The sequence below is a fragment of the Emydura macquarii genome, unplaced genomic scaffold (assembly GCF_026122565.2).
Source record: "Emydura macquarii macquarii isolate MOO-44397 ecotype Brisbane River unplaced genomic scaffold, CSIRO-AGI_Emac_v2 contig_1146, whole genome shotgun sequence".
Lineage (NCBI taxonomy): Eukaryota > Metazoa > Chordata > Testudines > Chelidae > Emydura > Emydura macquarii.
The window spans coordinates 17,594,186-17,608,745 of NW_027131283.1; the positions used below are offsets into that span (position 1 = coordinate 17,594,186).

Below are 14,560 nucleotides of genomic sequence, written 5' to 3' on the forward strand. Positions count from 1 at the left end.
TCTTTACCACACACCTGCTCTTTGCTATACGAGTTCAACCACTTTCTGTCTCAATGGATCCATCAGCTGTTGTCACAAGGGAAAATTGAAGCATATTTGCTTCATTGTAAGCAAAAGATCATTCACTGTAGGCTGCGCTTATACTTCCCATTATAAGACTTTTTTTTCCAGTTGCTTATAGCTTTGGCAAGCTTGATACTTTTTGATCTGAAATATTCTGTGCCGAATGTCTGCTTTAGACTGAACTTTTTGGGTGAAATTTTAGTGGGGGAAAAAAAAAAGAATCAGCCCTTTCTGAGAACAGGATTAGGGGAAACAGCTTTTTTTGTTGTTACCCATGTTAAAAAAACAAACAACTTTAATAATTTGGTTGAGAAGCACTTAGTGCCTTCCTGCCTTGGATCAGGGATTTTAAATTTGGCAGTGGGTTGCCTTTGAATCAGGGATGTTCCTTTTATATTTCCTCTCAAAAAATCACCTGGATTTGACCAACTTATAAACCCTCTGTAAGATTGCATGCAGCACATGCTCAGAGACTTGTTAGTTTGCTAGATAAATTATTCAAGGATTCAGTCTGCATTGCGTATGCTTCAGCTCAGGGCTACAGGGAGAGAACAGGACTCATTGCAGTCACTGCTCTGGGCTGCTGTGGTATCTGGTACTGGAACAGAGAATAATGAGAGACATGGATTTCCTATGTTTTAAATAATTCCTCCTGCTGGCTTCCAGGCAGTGAGGAGGAGTAGTCTGACTGAAATGTAGAGGGGCAAAAGCTGAATGGGGGAGGGGAACTTGGTGGACAAGGAGATTGGTAATAGGAGGAGGAATCTGGGATAAGGAGGTGGGAGGGAGTTTGAGGGAGGGTGCTGGCACAGGGTTAGGCTGCAGGTGAAATGGACAGAAGGTGTTTGGCTTGTGCAGGGGACTTGGGAGGAAAAGGGGCAGAAAGGTCTGTGCCCACTCCTCTCCAGAACCTTAAAATAAACCCAGAATTCCAGTTTCACTGTTCTTCTACTGTCTCTGACTTCCTCTAATGACCAATCCACATAGAGGATGACAACCTATTGCTGTTACTAGTGACTCCATTAGCTCAAGTGGCAGAGTTTTGTGCTGTGGATGTAATGGTTCCAGCTCTGTCGATGAAGTGTGTGGGAGTCAGTATTTCTTCACCTGATTACATTTCTGGGTTGTGTGTGTGGTTTTGGGTTTTTTTAAAAAAAAAAAACAACAAGGAACTTACATGTGGAAAACTCTTAAAGTAACATTAAGGTTGCAAAGTAAAGCACTCAAAAGTTAGGAAATACCAGAACTGAGATTGTTGTGCAACCTTAATTCATCCCCTTTGTGCATATGCATTATGATAAATCTTTAATTACATGATCACATTTTCTCCATATTACCACTTCCTTGTTCATTTTACTGGATGGATGGATGGATGCTGCTCACTGAACGAGCTGCTAGTCGGTGTGTTTATCATTGTTCACTGTGTGGCCCCACCACTTATTTACTGTATGTTATACAAACTCCGCTCTGAAGACCGAATTAACTTCCTTCATGGTGCTTATCATTATAATATATGAGTACATCACAAACAATTAATTAATTTATTTTCACAATCTCTAAGCTGGTGGTTTTCCAGATTTCTGGATGAGGATGAACCGAGGAAGAGAGAGGTCAAAACTGTCTGCTAATCTTGAGTGCTCAATTTGAGATGTCCTAGGGCCTTATGTGTTCTTCAGAATACTTAGCATCATCTAGCACTTCATATTCAAAGCACAGTTCCCAGTTACTTCCATTGCAGCTGTGAGTGCTCAAGTTGAGCACCCATAAAATGAGGAACATTCAGTTACTGACTGTCTGTGAAAAATTTGGTTTCAATGAATTGATTAGCATCACCTGGATTCTGTTCCTTCATCTACCTCAGAGTTCCCAGCCCTCCAGAGCAGCCTTTAGGTGCCAGGACCATGAGACTTTTTTTCTCTTCTTGCAGTTCCCTGTCTCATTCATTACACACCTCTCCAATTCTGCAGCAAATGAGGCAGGGGCCCTACAGACAAAAGCCTCTTACTGCACAGCTCTGATTGATCCCAAGAGCAAGTCCACCCTGAGCACTGAATGAGGCAGGCGAGCTAAATTAAGTCTGCACAGGCAATCTTAATTCTGGTATTCTCTAACTTGTGAGTTCTTGACTTTGTATCTTTAGCCTTCTAATGAGGTGAGTGTGTGTGTGAGAGATTATGTAGTATTTCATGCCTCACAAAGTCTCCTGCTCTGGTTGTCCTGAGCAGCCAGAAGGTTATCTTCACTGACTTCCTGAAGATTACACCTATGTAGGGGAATCACCAGGGGGGTTGTAGATCTTCAGTAGCAGCTCCTTTGCTACATCCTCTCCAGTACAGGTGGTGGTGTCAGCCCCCATTCCTTTTCCCTGCACACATACACATGTCAAGCTGAGCCTTAGCTTCTGGAATGGGACCATTAGCTGCTGGGTACAAGAGCCAACTTTTGGAGATTGCTGTAACTTACACAGCTGGCTGGTCCAAGGAAGAAGAGAGTGTAAAGATTGCTTAAAGTTCAGTTCTGCCAGACCAGAGAATCTGGTCCAGAATCTATAGAATATTATTTTTATACTCTTAATGTAAGTGAATGCAGTGTGTAGTGATGGGAAGCCCTTATATTCTTACAGGGTAGAATTCTAGAAAAACTGTTGCCTTTAACTCATGTGTTATGTAATTCTTTTAAAAGGATTTTTGTTTTTCCACACATTAGAGCATTATCTAGGCTTTCTTATCCAAAATTTAAAAGTACATATGAACTATAGTAATCTGTCCTGAATTTAAGTAGTTAACAACAATTACTAAGGATGATATCTGTGTTTGGTGACCTGCTTTTTGACTAAGGCCCCAGTTCTGCAAATGAAAAGTCAGTGGAACTGCTCTCATGCATACAGGTAAGCGTGGGTGTAACTGTTCGCAGGATTAGGGTTTCAATGTACAAAACAAATGCAATATGACTGGAAGATAGCTAAAATGGTGTGGCTATTGGATGTGTAATCTGTTAAAATTGGATTACATTTTTTCCTCCTTTATCCTATAGTTCAGTATGCAAAACATGAAACAAGGGCTATATTTGTGAAAGTCTATGTGAGTTCCAATTGACTTATAACAGAACTATTTTGTTCCCCAGTCAGAGCAGAATTATATAGCACGTATTTTCTCTTCTACTGTCTGTAGTAATATTTAACATACTTGCCTGTTTAGTACACCTCTATAACATTGGTTTCAGGGGAGGTGGGAAGTAGACTCCAGAGATTTTATTAATAAAAACTGATTTATAATTAAGGTTCACCATGCACCAGAGTACAACAAAGGATCGGTTTGGTTTTAATAAAATATGTTTCATTACATCTAAATGATTCCATAAAATGCTCTTAAATTTTCCCTTGGTGCTGCTTAATGTTGCTTGGCAGTGAATGGCTTGTGGGTTTAAAAGTAATCTTGTGGCTTCGTAATTTTTGTCATTTAGTAATTGAGTGACCAAGAAGTAGACTCTCTCTTTTTATTATTTTTATATATAGGTCCCAAGTTTTCCTTGCTGTTATGGAATTGGCTACAGAATGTCACCCTAGCAGCAGGATTTGGCTGCAGTATCTAAGCTTTTATTTATTCTTTTAATATTGATTTTTAGCTCTTTATGGTTGTGAAGATAACTACCTAAATGTGAATTGGATGTAGTGTGCCTTACTGTGCAGATGGCATGAAAGGAATGCTTTAAGAGTAATATGAATTGCTCCTGTTCATCCTAATAAGATATTAGCGTGAAATTCACTGATGCAATTTTAAATGTCTTATTGTTAACTTATTTCACTGCTGGTAGTATTAGCAGACTGTCCAGCTAATGATTTTTATCCATCATTTATTAGCTATAGTTGTGGAGATACAGAGGGGCAAAACAGGACATCTGACTGTTGACCAGGGTTTCTGGGACAAGGAAAGAATTAAAAATCCTCACCCACTTCCCATGGTTTTCCTTCACTATCTCCACTAGAAAAAAATAAAATGGATGACTTGTTGTCTCTGCTCACAAGGGGAATGGAAGGAGGAGATGCATACTTTCCCAAGTACCAAAATCTTAATTATCCCCTTGCTGCAAAAAAAATCCAAGCCACCTCCTTTCCTTTCCAAGTTGCCAAAAGCCCCAGCTTGACAGAAGCCTGTAGCTTTCCTGCATAACAGCTTTCATGATAAGTTTTATGTGTTAATTCAAAATCTTGCAGCATACTGACTAATGAAAATCTAGAAGCAGCGCATAAGGGAAAAAATTCCAAGATTTTGTTTTTTAATTTAATATGAAAATAAAAACTCATTAATTCAATAAAGTTTACAATTTATCTGAATCTGCTGCAGAAATTTCATTGACTTAGAATTTAGTACTGTCACAGAAATCAGAATTTTGCTGCAGAATTTGTGTACTAGAGAATATACAAGGCCCTTTCATATAATCCAATTCTATGGAGCCCTAAGGGACCCTTTTTGTTTCTTTCACTTTCACAACACTCTTGCTTAACTGTTCTTTATCTCTACTTTCCAATTTCCCAAGTAGAAACTACATCTCACCATCTGAAGACAAGAAAGTGCTCCCTTTTGAATTAGTTAATAAAACTATGAACACTTCTGTCTTTGGCTTTGGGAGCAGAGGTAGATGTAGTTGACTTTTTTTCCTGTCCCTGTTTGTGTCAATTTAAAAGTCTACTGTCTTCTGATAGTCCTGGAGAAGCAAAGTTGCCTTCTCAAAAATACATTTCACTGTGATGAGAAATGGCAGCCTAATTGGTGCAGTCTAAGACCCACCAAAAGGTTTGGTATGGGCCTAAGTGTGTTATCCAGCTCACTGCTCAAAATACATCCCTATTGATTTGGGCAGATTTAGAGAAATTTTGTTAGTGAGTGAATTGGTGGTGGTTGCTGCATAAAGGTTCTGGAGAACAAAATTCTTGTCACAGATGGAGACAAAAACACCTGCATTTCTCCACTTTTGCAAACTTTCAGCATATTCTAGCTACAGAGCAGGAAAGTACTGTCTAATTTGGAAAGCATGTTTGGAAAGCATGAAAAGAGGGTACTGGTCATATTACATCCTTTCAGTGGTGTAATCTCATCCTTGTATTGAATCATTCTTAAACCAATGCCTTCAGTAAATAGGAATTATTAATTTGTAGAAAACCCCTCTCTACTTCTTTGTTATGGAGGTGTTTGAAATTTTTCCTTTGTATTAAGCTGGAATTGATTCAGGGAAGTGTTTGCATTTAGCCTGTCAAACATTCTTCAAGAGGAAGTTGGCTACTCATAATAAAAAGAGAACCCTTAACCTACATTCATGCTCAGACTGCTTTAGCTTCAACAAAGAAAACACATCTACTTTGTCACCAGAACAGTATTGTTCAGTGAGGAGAGCTGATTAAAGAAATAAAAAGTTCCTCAAAAGACCAATGCAGAAGTACCATGCAAATAGACCTCAGTCTAGTCAAAGATCAAATCTGTAGTTTTAATGAGGAATTCTAAACATGGAAGAGTTTAAATTACTGAGCTGCTCCACATCCTTCAAAGGAAGCCCTAATTTAATGTGGTATATGAATGGATTATTGGTAGTGTTTTGTATGAATATTGGTTTAGTATCCTAGCAATGTAGGGCTGGAAGGGACTTTGAGAAATCAAGCCCCCTCTGCTGAGGCAGGACTAAGTAAATCTAGACCATCCCTGACAGGTGTTTGTCCAACCTGTTCTTAGAACTTCCAATGTTGGGGATTCCACAGCCTCCTTTTGGAATCCTGTTCCAGAGCTTAACCAGTGGGAGGGGTAGGGGGTGAAGGGAGGAAGGTAAAGCATAAGCATGCCTGTAGACCTTTTCATGCTTTAAAAATCCTTTTCTTGTATGTCCTGCTGTGTTCCCACTGATTAGTAGCTTTCTCGAACTAAATTATTATTTGATACGGTCAGATCACTGTATTCACCCAATATGTCTGAAGACTGATTTCAGAGTAAATAAAATCAGATACCTTTTAGCAGCACTGGTGGATGAAGCAGAAATGTAGCAGGGACAGTTCTAATAGCAGCAGCTGCCACAAACATGGCAGCAGTGGCCAGGCCCCATGCCTAAGCATGCAGCCACCAGGGTGGTGGTAGCCTAAGAAAGCAGAGAGAATTGTAATGAGCAAAGATGGCCTTAGCAGTTTTGGGGAAAGCCTAATCCCAATTTTGGTTTCCTGTTCAAACCCTTTTATGATCACCATGGTTACACAACTCCAGCTAGAGTCCACCTAAAAATTTTGGGGAAGGCTAGACAGACATTCCTTGCCAGACACCCAAACTTAACCAACATCTTTCTTATCTTCAATTGTGCCTACAATGCAAACATGCCGAACAGTTAGCCTGTGGAGTGTAGCATCAGTGTTAATGTACAGCTTGTTTTCCAGTCCTGAAGAACAAACCATTAGTAACAGTAAGAATTTTTTCCATTTTCAGCATTAGCACTGAAGTGCTTCAGATGTGCTTCTGCGTTTAGCAGCTGGCATGCTGCTGCTGGTACATTATGGTGAGCTGCTTATGAGACCGTTTAAGTCATCTACCTACTAATTTAAATGAATGGGTACCAAATGGTAGCATCACTTGTGCATTCAATCTGACGTTAAAGATAAAGCTCCTTACAAACTTGGCAGCCATCAGTTAGTTATTGGAAGAAGTCGCACTTCAGAAAAACCCCAGGAGATAGTCACAATGTCCTACAAGAATTCTTCACATCTTTCTCTTTCCTTGAGTGAGAGAGTAAAAGGATGATTGTAACACCATTCTGTCAGAACAGCAGCCCTGAAACCCAAAGTTATCCATTCACCCACAGAACAAGTAAAGCAGAGTCAGAGAGAGCCCTCCCCGGAAATCTCAATCTCAATCTGGAGGGATCAGTTCAATCCCATTCAACCTGAGCTTGCTAAAAAGGATGCCAGTTCATGCCAGTGGTGACTTCTGTGTTGTGAACATTTCGTTGAGAAGCAAGCCCATCAGCTCATTAAGAGCCTTGGGGGGGGGGGGGGGTGGATTTTAATAATTACTGAAACACATAGGTTCCAGATGAGCACCCCAGAGGTGAAAAGCCCTGTAATTCTCTTATCAGCCTTCTGAGCTATTCAGTCAGCGTTCACTGTCTTAAATATCATGGGCCTCTAGAGGATGGGATGCATGCAAGCTATTACTGAGCCACTAATCCAGGATATATTTGCTTAAACAGTCACTTAACTACCACCATGAGCAATAACTCATTCATTAAAGGGCTTTGGTATATCTGGAGAGTGAGAAGCATTGTGTGAAAATTATTTATACAGTTAAATTTAGTGACGTGTGTGTGGTGTATCTTCTATAATTAATAATCATGGCAAACCCCGGCAGTGAAAGCTACTTTAAAATGCTGACGAGCTAGCATTCTACTGCTAGCATTGCCTGTGGGTTGCCGTGCACAGTAACAGAGACTTTAGCTTAAATATTTTTATCCTGATAAGGAACGTTGCACTTCACTGACTAAAGAAGAAAGTTCATATATTCATTATAAAGCTGAAATGCTATTGTCAAGTAACATTGGGTGGGGGGAGGAATATGGCTTGGGATTGATAATGGGACAGGACTTTGCACCTTTAGTAACTCGCATCCCATTCAGTCCAGCAGTAGTGAGTGAAAGTTGTTCATATTAGTGGCTGTTATGCGCCTATACTAAAAATACCAAAACAAACGTACACTACGGTTCCACATTGCCAATTCTGATGGGTTTTTTTGGTAAATTCACTGATGGACTCAGGAGAGGCACTAAGGACCAAATGGTCATGAACTCTGAGTTACCAAGCTTCTCTCTGACCCTTGAGATGGTTCCTCAAGTTTATTTTTGATTCGCTGTGGCAAGGCAGCACGTGGAAACTTGTAGTGCTGCTGCCTGGGCTGCAGCTATTCTGTGGATACAGGAGTTCGATCTCAAAGGCTGTCAGTTTAGCACTGATGAGTCTAGAACTTCATTTAGTATATATATATTTATTCTTTAAAGGGATGTTTCATAGTTTGAGATACAAATCTCCCACCCCAACCTAAATGCTTTGTTCTTTAGATTCATGTCAGACCTCACAAATTAACAGTTCCAGAATTAGTGCTTCAGTAACATTTCCCATTACTGACAATGGAATTGAATTTTGTTTCTTGTCAGTGTACACTGAAAACCTTGCCTTAATTAGGGACTTATCAGAGTACTGTGAGTGCACTGATCTCTGCTAGGATTCCTCATCTTGTCCTTCTGATTCATCCGTGACAGTTCACAAAGGAAACTAGCAGCTGCAAACCAGAAAGTCAAAGGATTTTAATGTACACATCTACAACACTCTTCATTCTGTTCTTTAGATATAAATGTTTTCCATTTATAACTTTGAATGATAAGCTTTTGTAGTTCAATAAAATGAAAAGACTGGGCGGAGAAGATACCCCCCTCAGGATTTAGGACTATGCTGGGAATTTACATTGATGTAGTGGATGTGAAAAATCCACACTCCTGAGCAACATAGTTCAGCTGACCTAACCCCTGGTGTAGACAGCGCTAGGTCAACAGCAGAATTCTTCCATTGTCCTAGCTGTAGCCTCTCAGGGAGGTAGGTTACCTATGCCAATGGGAGAATCCCTCCTGTTGATGAGGGTAGTGTCTATACTGAAGCAATATAGTGGTGCAGTGGTTTAAGATGACATGCTCATTATATAAGCCTATACGTATCCACAACACGACTATTTTAATATCTTTTATAAGAATAAAGATTTTTCCTGGCCCCTCTCACACACAATTCACTTATAAGCTCTCTTCTGAAGAATGACAGCAAAAAATGGTGCCTTCTAACTCAACTGATCTTCCTCTAATAACTGCCTTTAAATTTAGTGACAATAAGTTCCTGCTACTATTTAGTACTGTTATCTGTGATGAGCCTGAAGTGCTGTGAGAGTTTACTGTATTCTTATTCATCAATAGAATTACTAATTTTCAACTACAAGAACATATTCTGCCATTTACACCTATGCAACCCAGTACAAAGACAGTGGGATTGCATATGTGCAACTGAGAGTAAAATTTGACCCAAAGAACCTTTAATCCTGGCAACAGCGTACAACAAAGAAGACAGGCTGAGCTCACAAGGGTAGTAGTTTACAAGTGAAACAAAGTGGTGGCTTTTTAACAGAGCAGTTCACTGAGACAGTATGCACCGAAGACCCTATTTTTTAACAATTACTTTTACTCAGAAAACTGCATTTAAAGGCAATACATTTCATGTTTTATTCATCAAAAGATATTTCCCAGTTGCACAACTGTTACAATAAGGTGAACACATTCAAAATCAACATTCTTCCCCACCAAGTTACCACAGGCAAAAGCCTAAATTTGAACTGCTCTTTGAGAGTTAAATTTAGCTTACTTTGAATCAAGAAGAGGAAATAAATTCCAGAGTTAAGAGCCTTGTAGTAAGAATGTCATGCTACCAGCCCCCAAACATTTAAATATAAGAACTGTCAACTCAGACTCCTCAGCTGAGAACTTCTTCCCTGGCCAAAGGGAGAAATGTAGATTTATGACCAGTAAGGGCAGTTTCATATGTGGACTGATATAATTGATAGTTTTGAGCTACAGAACTACACTGGAATTGTGAAGATTTCTAAATGGTGAATTATAGAGGGATAGTAGATCTTGTCTGTCTGGCCTAAATTAAATTGTTTCAAATGTTTAAAGTTGAACCATTTTAATATTCTAGTTGATAACAAGGGTAGTGTGCAATATACATTGCTTTGAGCACAATCAGCATGTAGTTTCTTATGTTTAAAAAAATTCTAGTACTGTCTACCCTCATTGTCACACTATTTTTAATGATATTTGGATGTGATGTTTGTTTTTATTTTTGTTGCACCTAAGAATCCTAGTCTTGGAGCAGGATCCCATTGTGCTAGAGAGCAAAAGTATGTCAACAATTTATTAATGCTGCCTTTGGAAATTGAGTAGTAAAAAAAAAAAAAAAAAAATTGAATTGAGTTACAGTGACCTGTAAACGAAGAGATTATCCTTCTCAGATTTAGCCAGAATCAGGTCCCTATTTAATTTTCAAGAAGACTGAATTGATCCAGTAACAAGTCAAAGATTTCTAAATGGAGTGTGAAGAACATATCAGCTTTGGTAGTGGTCTTGGACTTGGAATTGACAGTCTGAGGAAAAGTCACTTTGAGTTTTATTTGACACTCCTCCCCATAAATTCATGTGTTCCAAAGCATAAAGGGATTAACAAAAGTCATTTAAGATGTATGGGAGGGACTTCTACTCTGAAGCACGTTAGAAATTCTGCAACACCGACCTATAGCTCATAGAAGACGGGCTCTCTCCCATGCACCTCCTAAATTTTTACGCTACTACCCTCTTCTGGGCCTTGTCAATTTCAATTCCTGGTTCCAAGTGTTCTGAAGCATACTGGAGCTAAATTCTCAAGTAGTCAAGCCACCTTGAATCCTGTGACACATCACTGTAAAGTTCTGTAGCACACACTTTTTAGGGGCTTAGTTTAGGGATTCTGTTGAAATGATAACTGAACTGTCTGAATTTTGTGCATGTAAAATATGAGCCACAACCTACACAGCAACAGTTTTTGACCTATATATAGACACAAACGTATTCACAAAATTTAAATTAAGTAATTTTTAGAAATATCTGTGCACCCATTTCCTTTTTTTTTTCCTTTATCATGGCTTTGTGGCTCAAAACCAAAGAAAACTTGAGGCAGAAAGGTGAAGAGAAGACCACCAGAAAAAATGCCACTAATACATTTGTTTGCAGTGTTGTAGCTTTGTTGGTCCCAGGAGATGAAAGAGACAAGATGAGTGAGGTAATATCTTTAATTGGACCACTTTTGTTGGTGGAAGGGACAAGCTTTCTAACTTCACAGAGCTCTTCCTCAGGTGTGGAGTGTCCAAACTAAATATAAGGTGGGGTAGATCAAACATAAGGGATTCACACGTGTTGTAGGAGACCACAAGTGGGCAGTTAACACCCGGGCAGTCATAGGACAATGGAGGATTAGTAGACAGCAGGGTGTGTTGCAAATTGTTGCAATGGCCATGAAACCTGCACTACACCTTTTACCTGCTGGAGTCACATGATTCTTCCACTCTTGGATCTGGTCCCAGGTTACAGTACCCCGTTACCTTACTAACCATGTTTACCCAGTAGGTCCTATTGAACTCAGTACTTGCAGCTCTTTCCTTTGGGAATTGTAACCAGTGATACTGGTAAGGCATGTTGGGTTTAAATTTTAAGTTTCAAACTATAACTAAAGGTATAAAAACTAGATGAGATTTGGGAATTAAAATTAATGAGTGCACTTAAATGTTAAAATGTTGAAGAGATACTTCCAGGTATGAAAGGTCAAACTTTTGTACCAAAGGTATTTGTATTGCAGGTGTATATGTGGCATTTTCTTCCTTACTTCCCTCCCTGCTGCTTGCTGTGAGTGCTGTCCTTGTAAGCAGACTGTTTATTAAAATGTTCAGGAATCCTGTTCTCCCAGTGTCTCAACAGGATTTTTGTGTGATTTTTGCCTTTTTATTTTTTAACAACAAAGAAGTGTCTGAAGACAATGAATGGTGCATATTTTATACTTATAAGGCTGCATGCCACCCCTGGATGCCTGGAGCAAGTAAGGCACTTGGCTTAGGTTATTTCCCCCCACTGCAGGATCACATGTGGCAGGAACTCCCCAGAGGCATAGTCTGAGCTTGGGAGGGGAAATGACAGATTTTGTTGACAAGAGATGCAGCAGCTTGACTTCAATCCTCTCCGGGTCGATCTACACACAAACTTGCACTGCAGTAATTAAACCTGTTCTAATTGATATCTTCTGGGGTTTTCAATGAACGTCTCTGTGGATGCTCTTATTTAGGAATAAGTGTCCTGTTCTGTTTTAGCATAAACTGAGTTTTTACAGACAAAAGCAAAATAGAACACATTCTGAAATAAGACTTGTAGCGAAATAAAATGTAAATTAGAACTGATTTAGTTACTGCAGTCCAAGTTTGTGTGTGAAGAAATCTTTAGTTCCTAAAACTCTGGCAGGAACAAACTACCCACATTTCTTGGGACAGATTTTTCTCTTGAGAGGAAGGAGTATAATGACTTATGGGATGAAGGCTGTGGTAGGGAGAAGCAATATGGTGGAGTAGGGATTGGGAAAGGAACTTAATGTTATACTATGGAAAAGAATGAATAAAGGAAACATGAAAATAAATGTAACAAAGGAAAATAGTTTATAAAGAAAGGGGAGATGGGCAAGAATTTAGGGAAAAGTGTGAGAAGGTGGGAAATTGAATCAGAGGCTAAATTCTATAAAAATCACTGTTTCTACTGTTGAATCACCAGTTGCATGTATAAAATGTAACTAATCGTACAACCTCTTATAGTACCTTTGTCCCCTTCTGTCATCTCTGGTTTATCAACTTTTACTTCACGTCTACTTGGATTGTGTTAGCACAGCACCTGGTATTGTCAGATCCTGATCCTGAATGAAGCCTTAGAGAGCTACCCCAAAGTTATATAAGAAATCATGCAGTGTTGCTAACTCTCACAATTTTGGGGCGAGGATTTTGGTCGTAGCTTGGGCCAGTGTAGTGAAATTGAGCCTGCAGATTGGCTATCTGCCCTGCTTGCCCACCTCGTGGGGGCAGAATAACATCAGAGCTGCTGCAGACAGAGCTGTGTCTCTTTCCCCTCCTTCCCTCATAGCAACCCAAAGCCCTTCTCAGAGGAGGGGAGATAAGAGGATGGCTCTGTACCCTTCCCTTCTGTGAGCAGTGGGTACAGGATGATTCCTCTGCCCCTCCCCTCCCTGCAACATCTGGTCAGGGGGAGGGGGATGGTGGTGGTGAAGAGGCTCTGAAGTGTCCCCGCTGCCTCCCCCCAGTCAGGAAATCCTAGCAGTGGGGGTGAGGAACCCATGAGGAGCAATGGTGAGGTTGTGTGGGTGAGTGCAGAACTGAGAGCAACTGGGTGGATTGATCTGATGGGGAATGGGAACTCAGTGGGAGATGAATTAACTACTGGGCAGGGGATGGGCAGATATGCAGGTGAGAGCTGCTTCAACAGGGCCAAAGTTACCTTTTTCTCTCTCTCATCCATGATGGGCAGGGAGAATTCAAAAATCAAAAGACAAATCAAAACACAATATCCAGTCTTACCAAAAAAAAAAAAAAAACCCTCATGGTTTTGGGGGTCTGGCTGATTTTTTTATTTCTTCAGGTTGGTAATACTGGGAAATATATAATAAAATAATTTTTTTCCACTCTTTTAGTCTTGGGTTTCACTCTTCATAGTGAGCAGAGGAGTCATAGCTTAAGAGGGGTTTTGCTCATGAGGGACACTAGAAAACATAAGAGAAATTTGAAGGAAACCTCTTCCTTCCAGCTCCATATTCACCAGTAATAAATGTTCTGCAGGCCAGAATTCTCCTTTCACTTGCATTTGTACAATCCCACAGTAATTCTTCCTCAGTAACACCCTAAATGGCTAACACATGAATATCAGATGACAGAATTTGGCCCTGTGGTAGGAATTAAATTATTCCCCTGACAGGAGAAATTCCTATGGATAAAACTTGCGTTTATATCCTTAGTTTATGAGAGTAGAGTAGGTTGCATGCTGAGATGCAGCACCACTACATGGTAAACCTCCAAACAGAAGGAAGTGGCTTCAAAACTTTAACCTTTCTAGAGTTAAAAGTACTGCCTTTCACTTCCTTACAGCTCTACCTTTTGTAATGTAGAACTCTTACTCTTTCAGTATGGGTAAAATTCTCCCACGGTGGAGTTGCCACACAAGACTATGCACTGCATAGGCAGTTAATGCGTGATGTAAGTGGTGCATAGAATTTTAATCTATGAAATATATTTATATCTACTATAAGCATTCTTTGTTTAAAACAAGTATTTGTATTTAAGAACATAAGAATGGCCATACTGGGTCAGACCAATGGTCTATCTAACCCGGTATCCTGTCTTCTGACAGTGTCCAGGGCCAGATGCTTCAGAGAGAGTGAACAGAAGAGGGCAAATTATCAAATGACCCATCCTGTCCTCCAGTCCCAGCTTCTGGCAGTCAGAAGTTTAGGGACACCCAGAGCATGGTGTTGTGTTATTGACCATCTTGGCTAATTGTCATTGATGGACCTATCTTCCATTTGAGTGAGAGTGGTGTAGAATAAGAAGTGAACAGCTTATTGTGGACTCTCCTCTAGCCAACTTCTACTAAGAAGCAAGAGTAAGTGCACTGAGCCAGCAACGGCATCCAGAGGCTTCTGCAGCAAGTGTAATTTATTTTCCCTGGTAAAAGCTGAGCTCTCTCTTTTGGTACACAAATTGTTTTTTATCCTTTCTGTATGAAATCAGAAATACAACCTTACGCTGCTTATATTGTATGTGACAGTAAGATGTAAACTGATGAACAGGAAACATTTTACCTTTTA

At 39.8% G+C, this 14,560-nt stretch overlaps 1 protein-coding gene across 3 annotated transcripts in view; it reads left to right on the forward strand.

Annotated features, from left to right (window-relative positions):
• RNF217 (ring finger protein 217) overlaps positions 1–14,560 on the forward strand; it is an 82,910-nt gene that overhangs the window by 11,813 nt on the left and 56,537 nt on the right. The gene's annotated exons all lie outside the window — the stretch shown is intronic.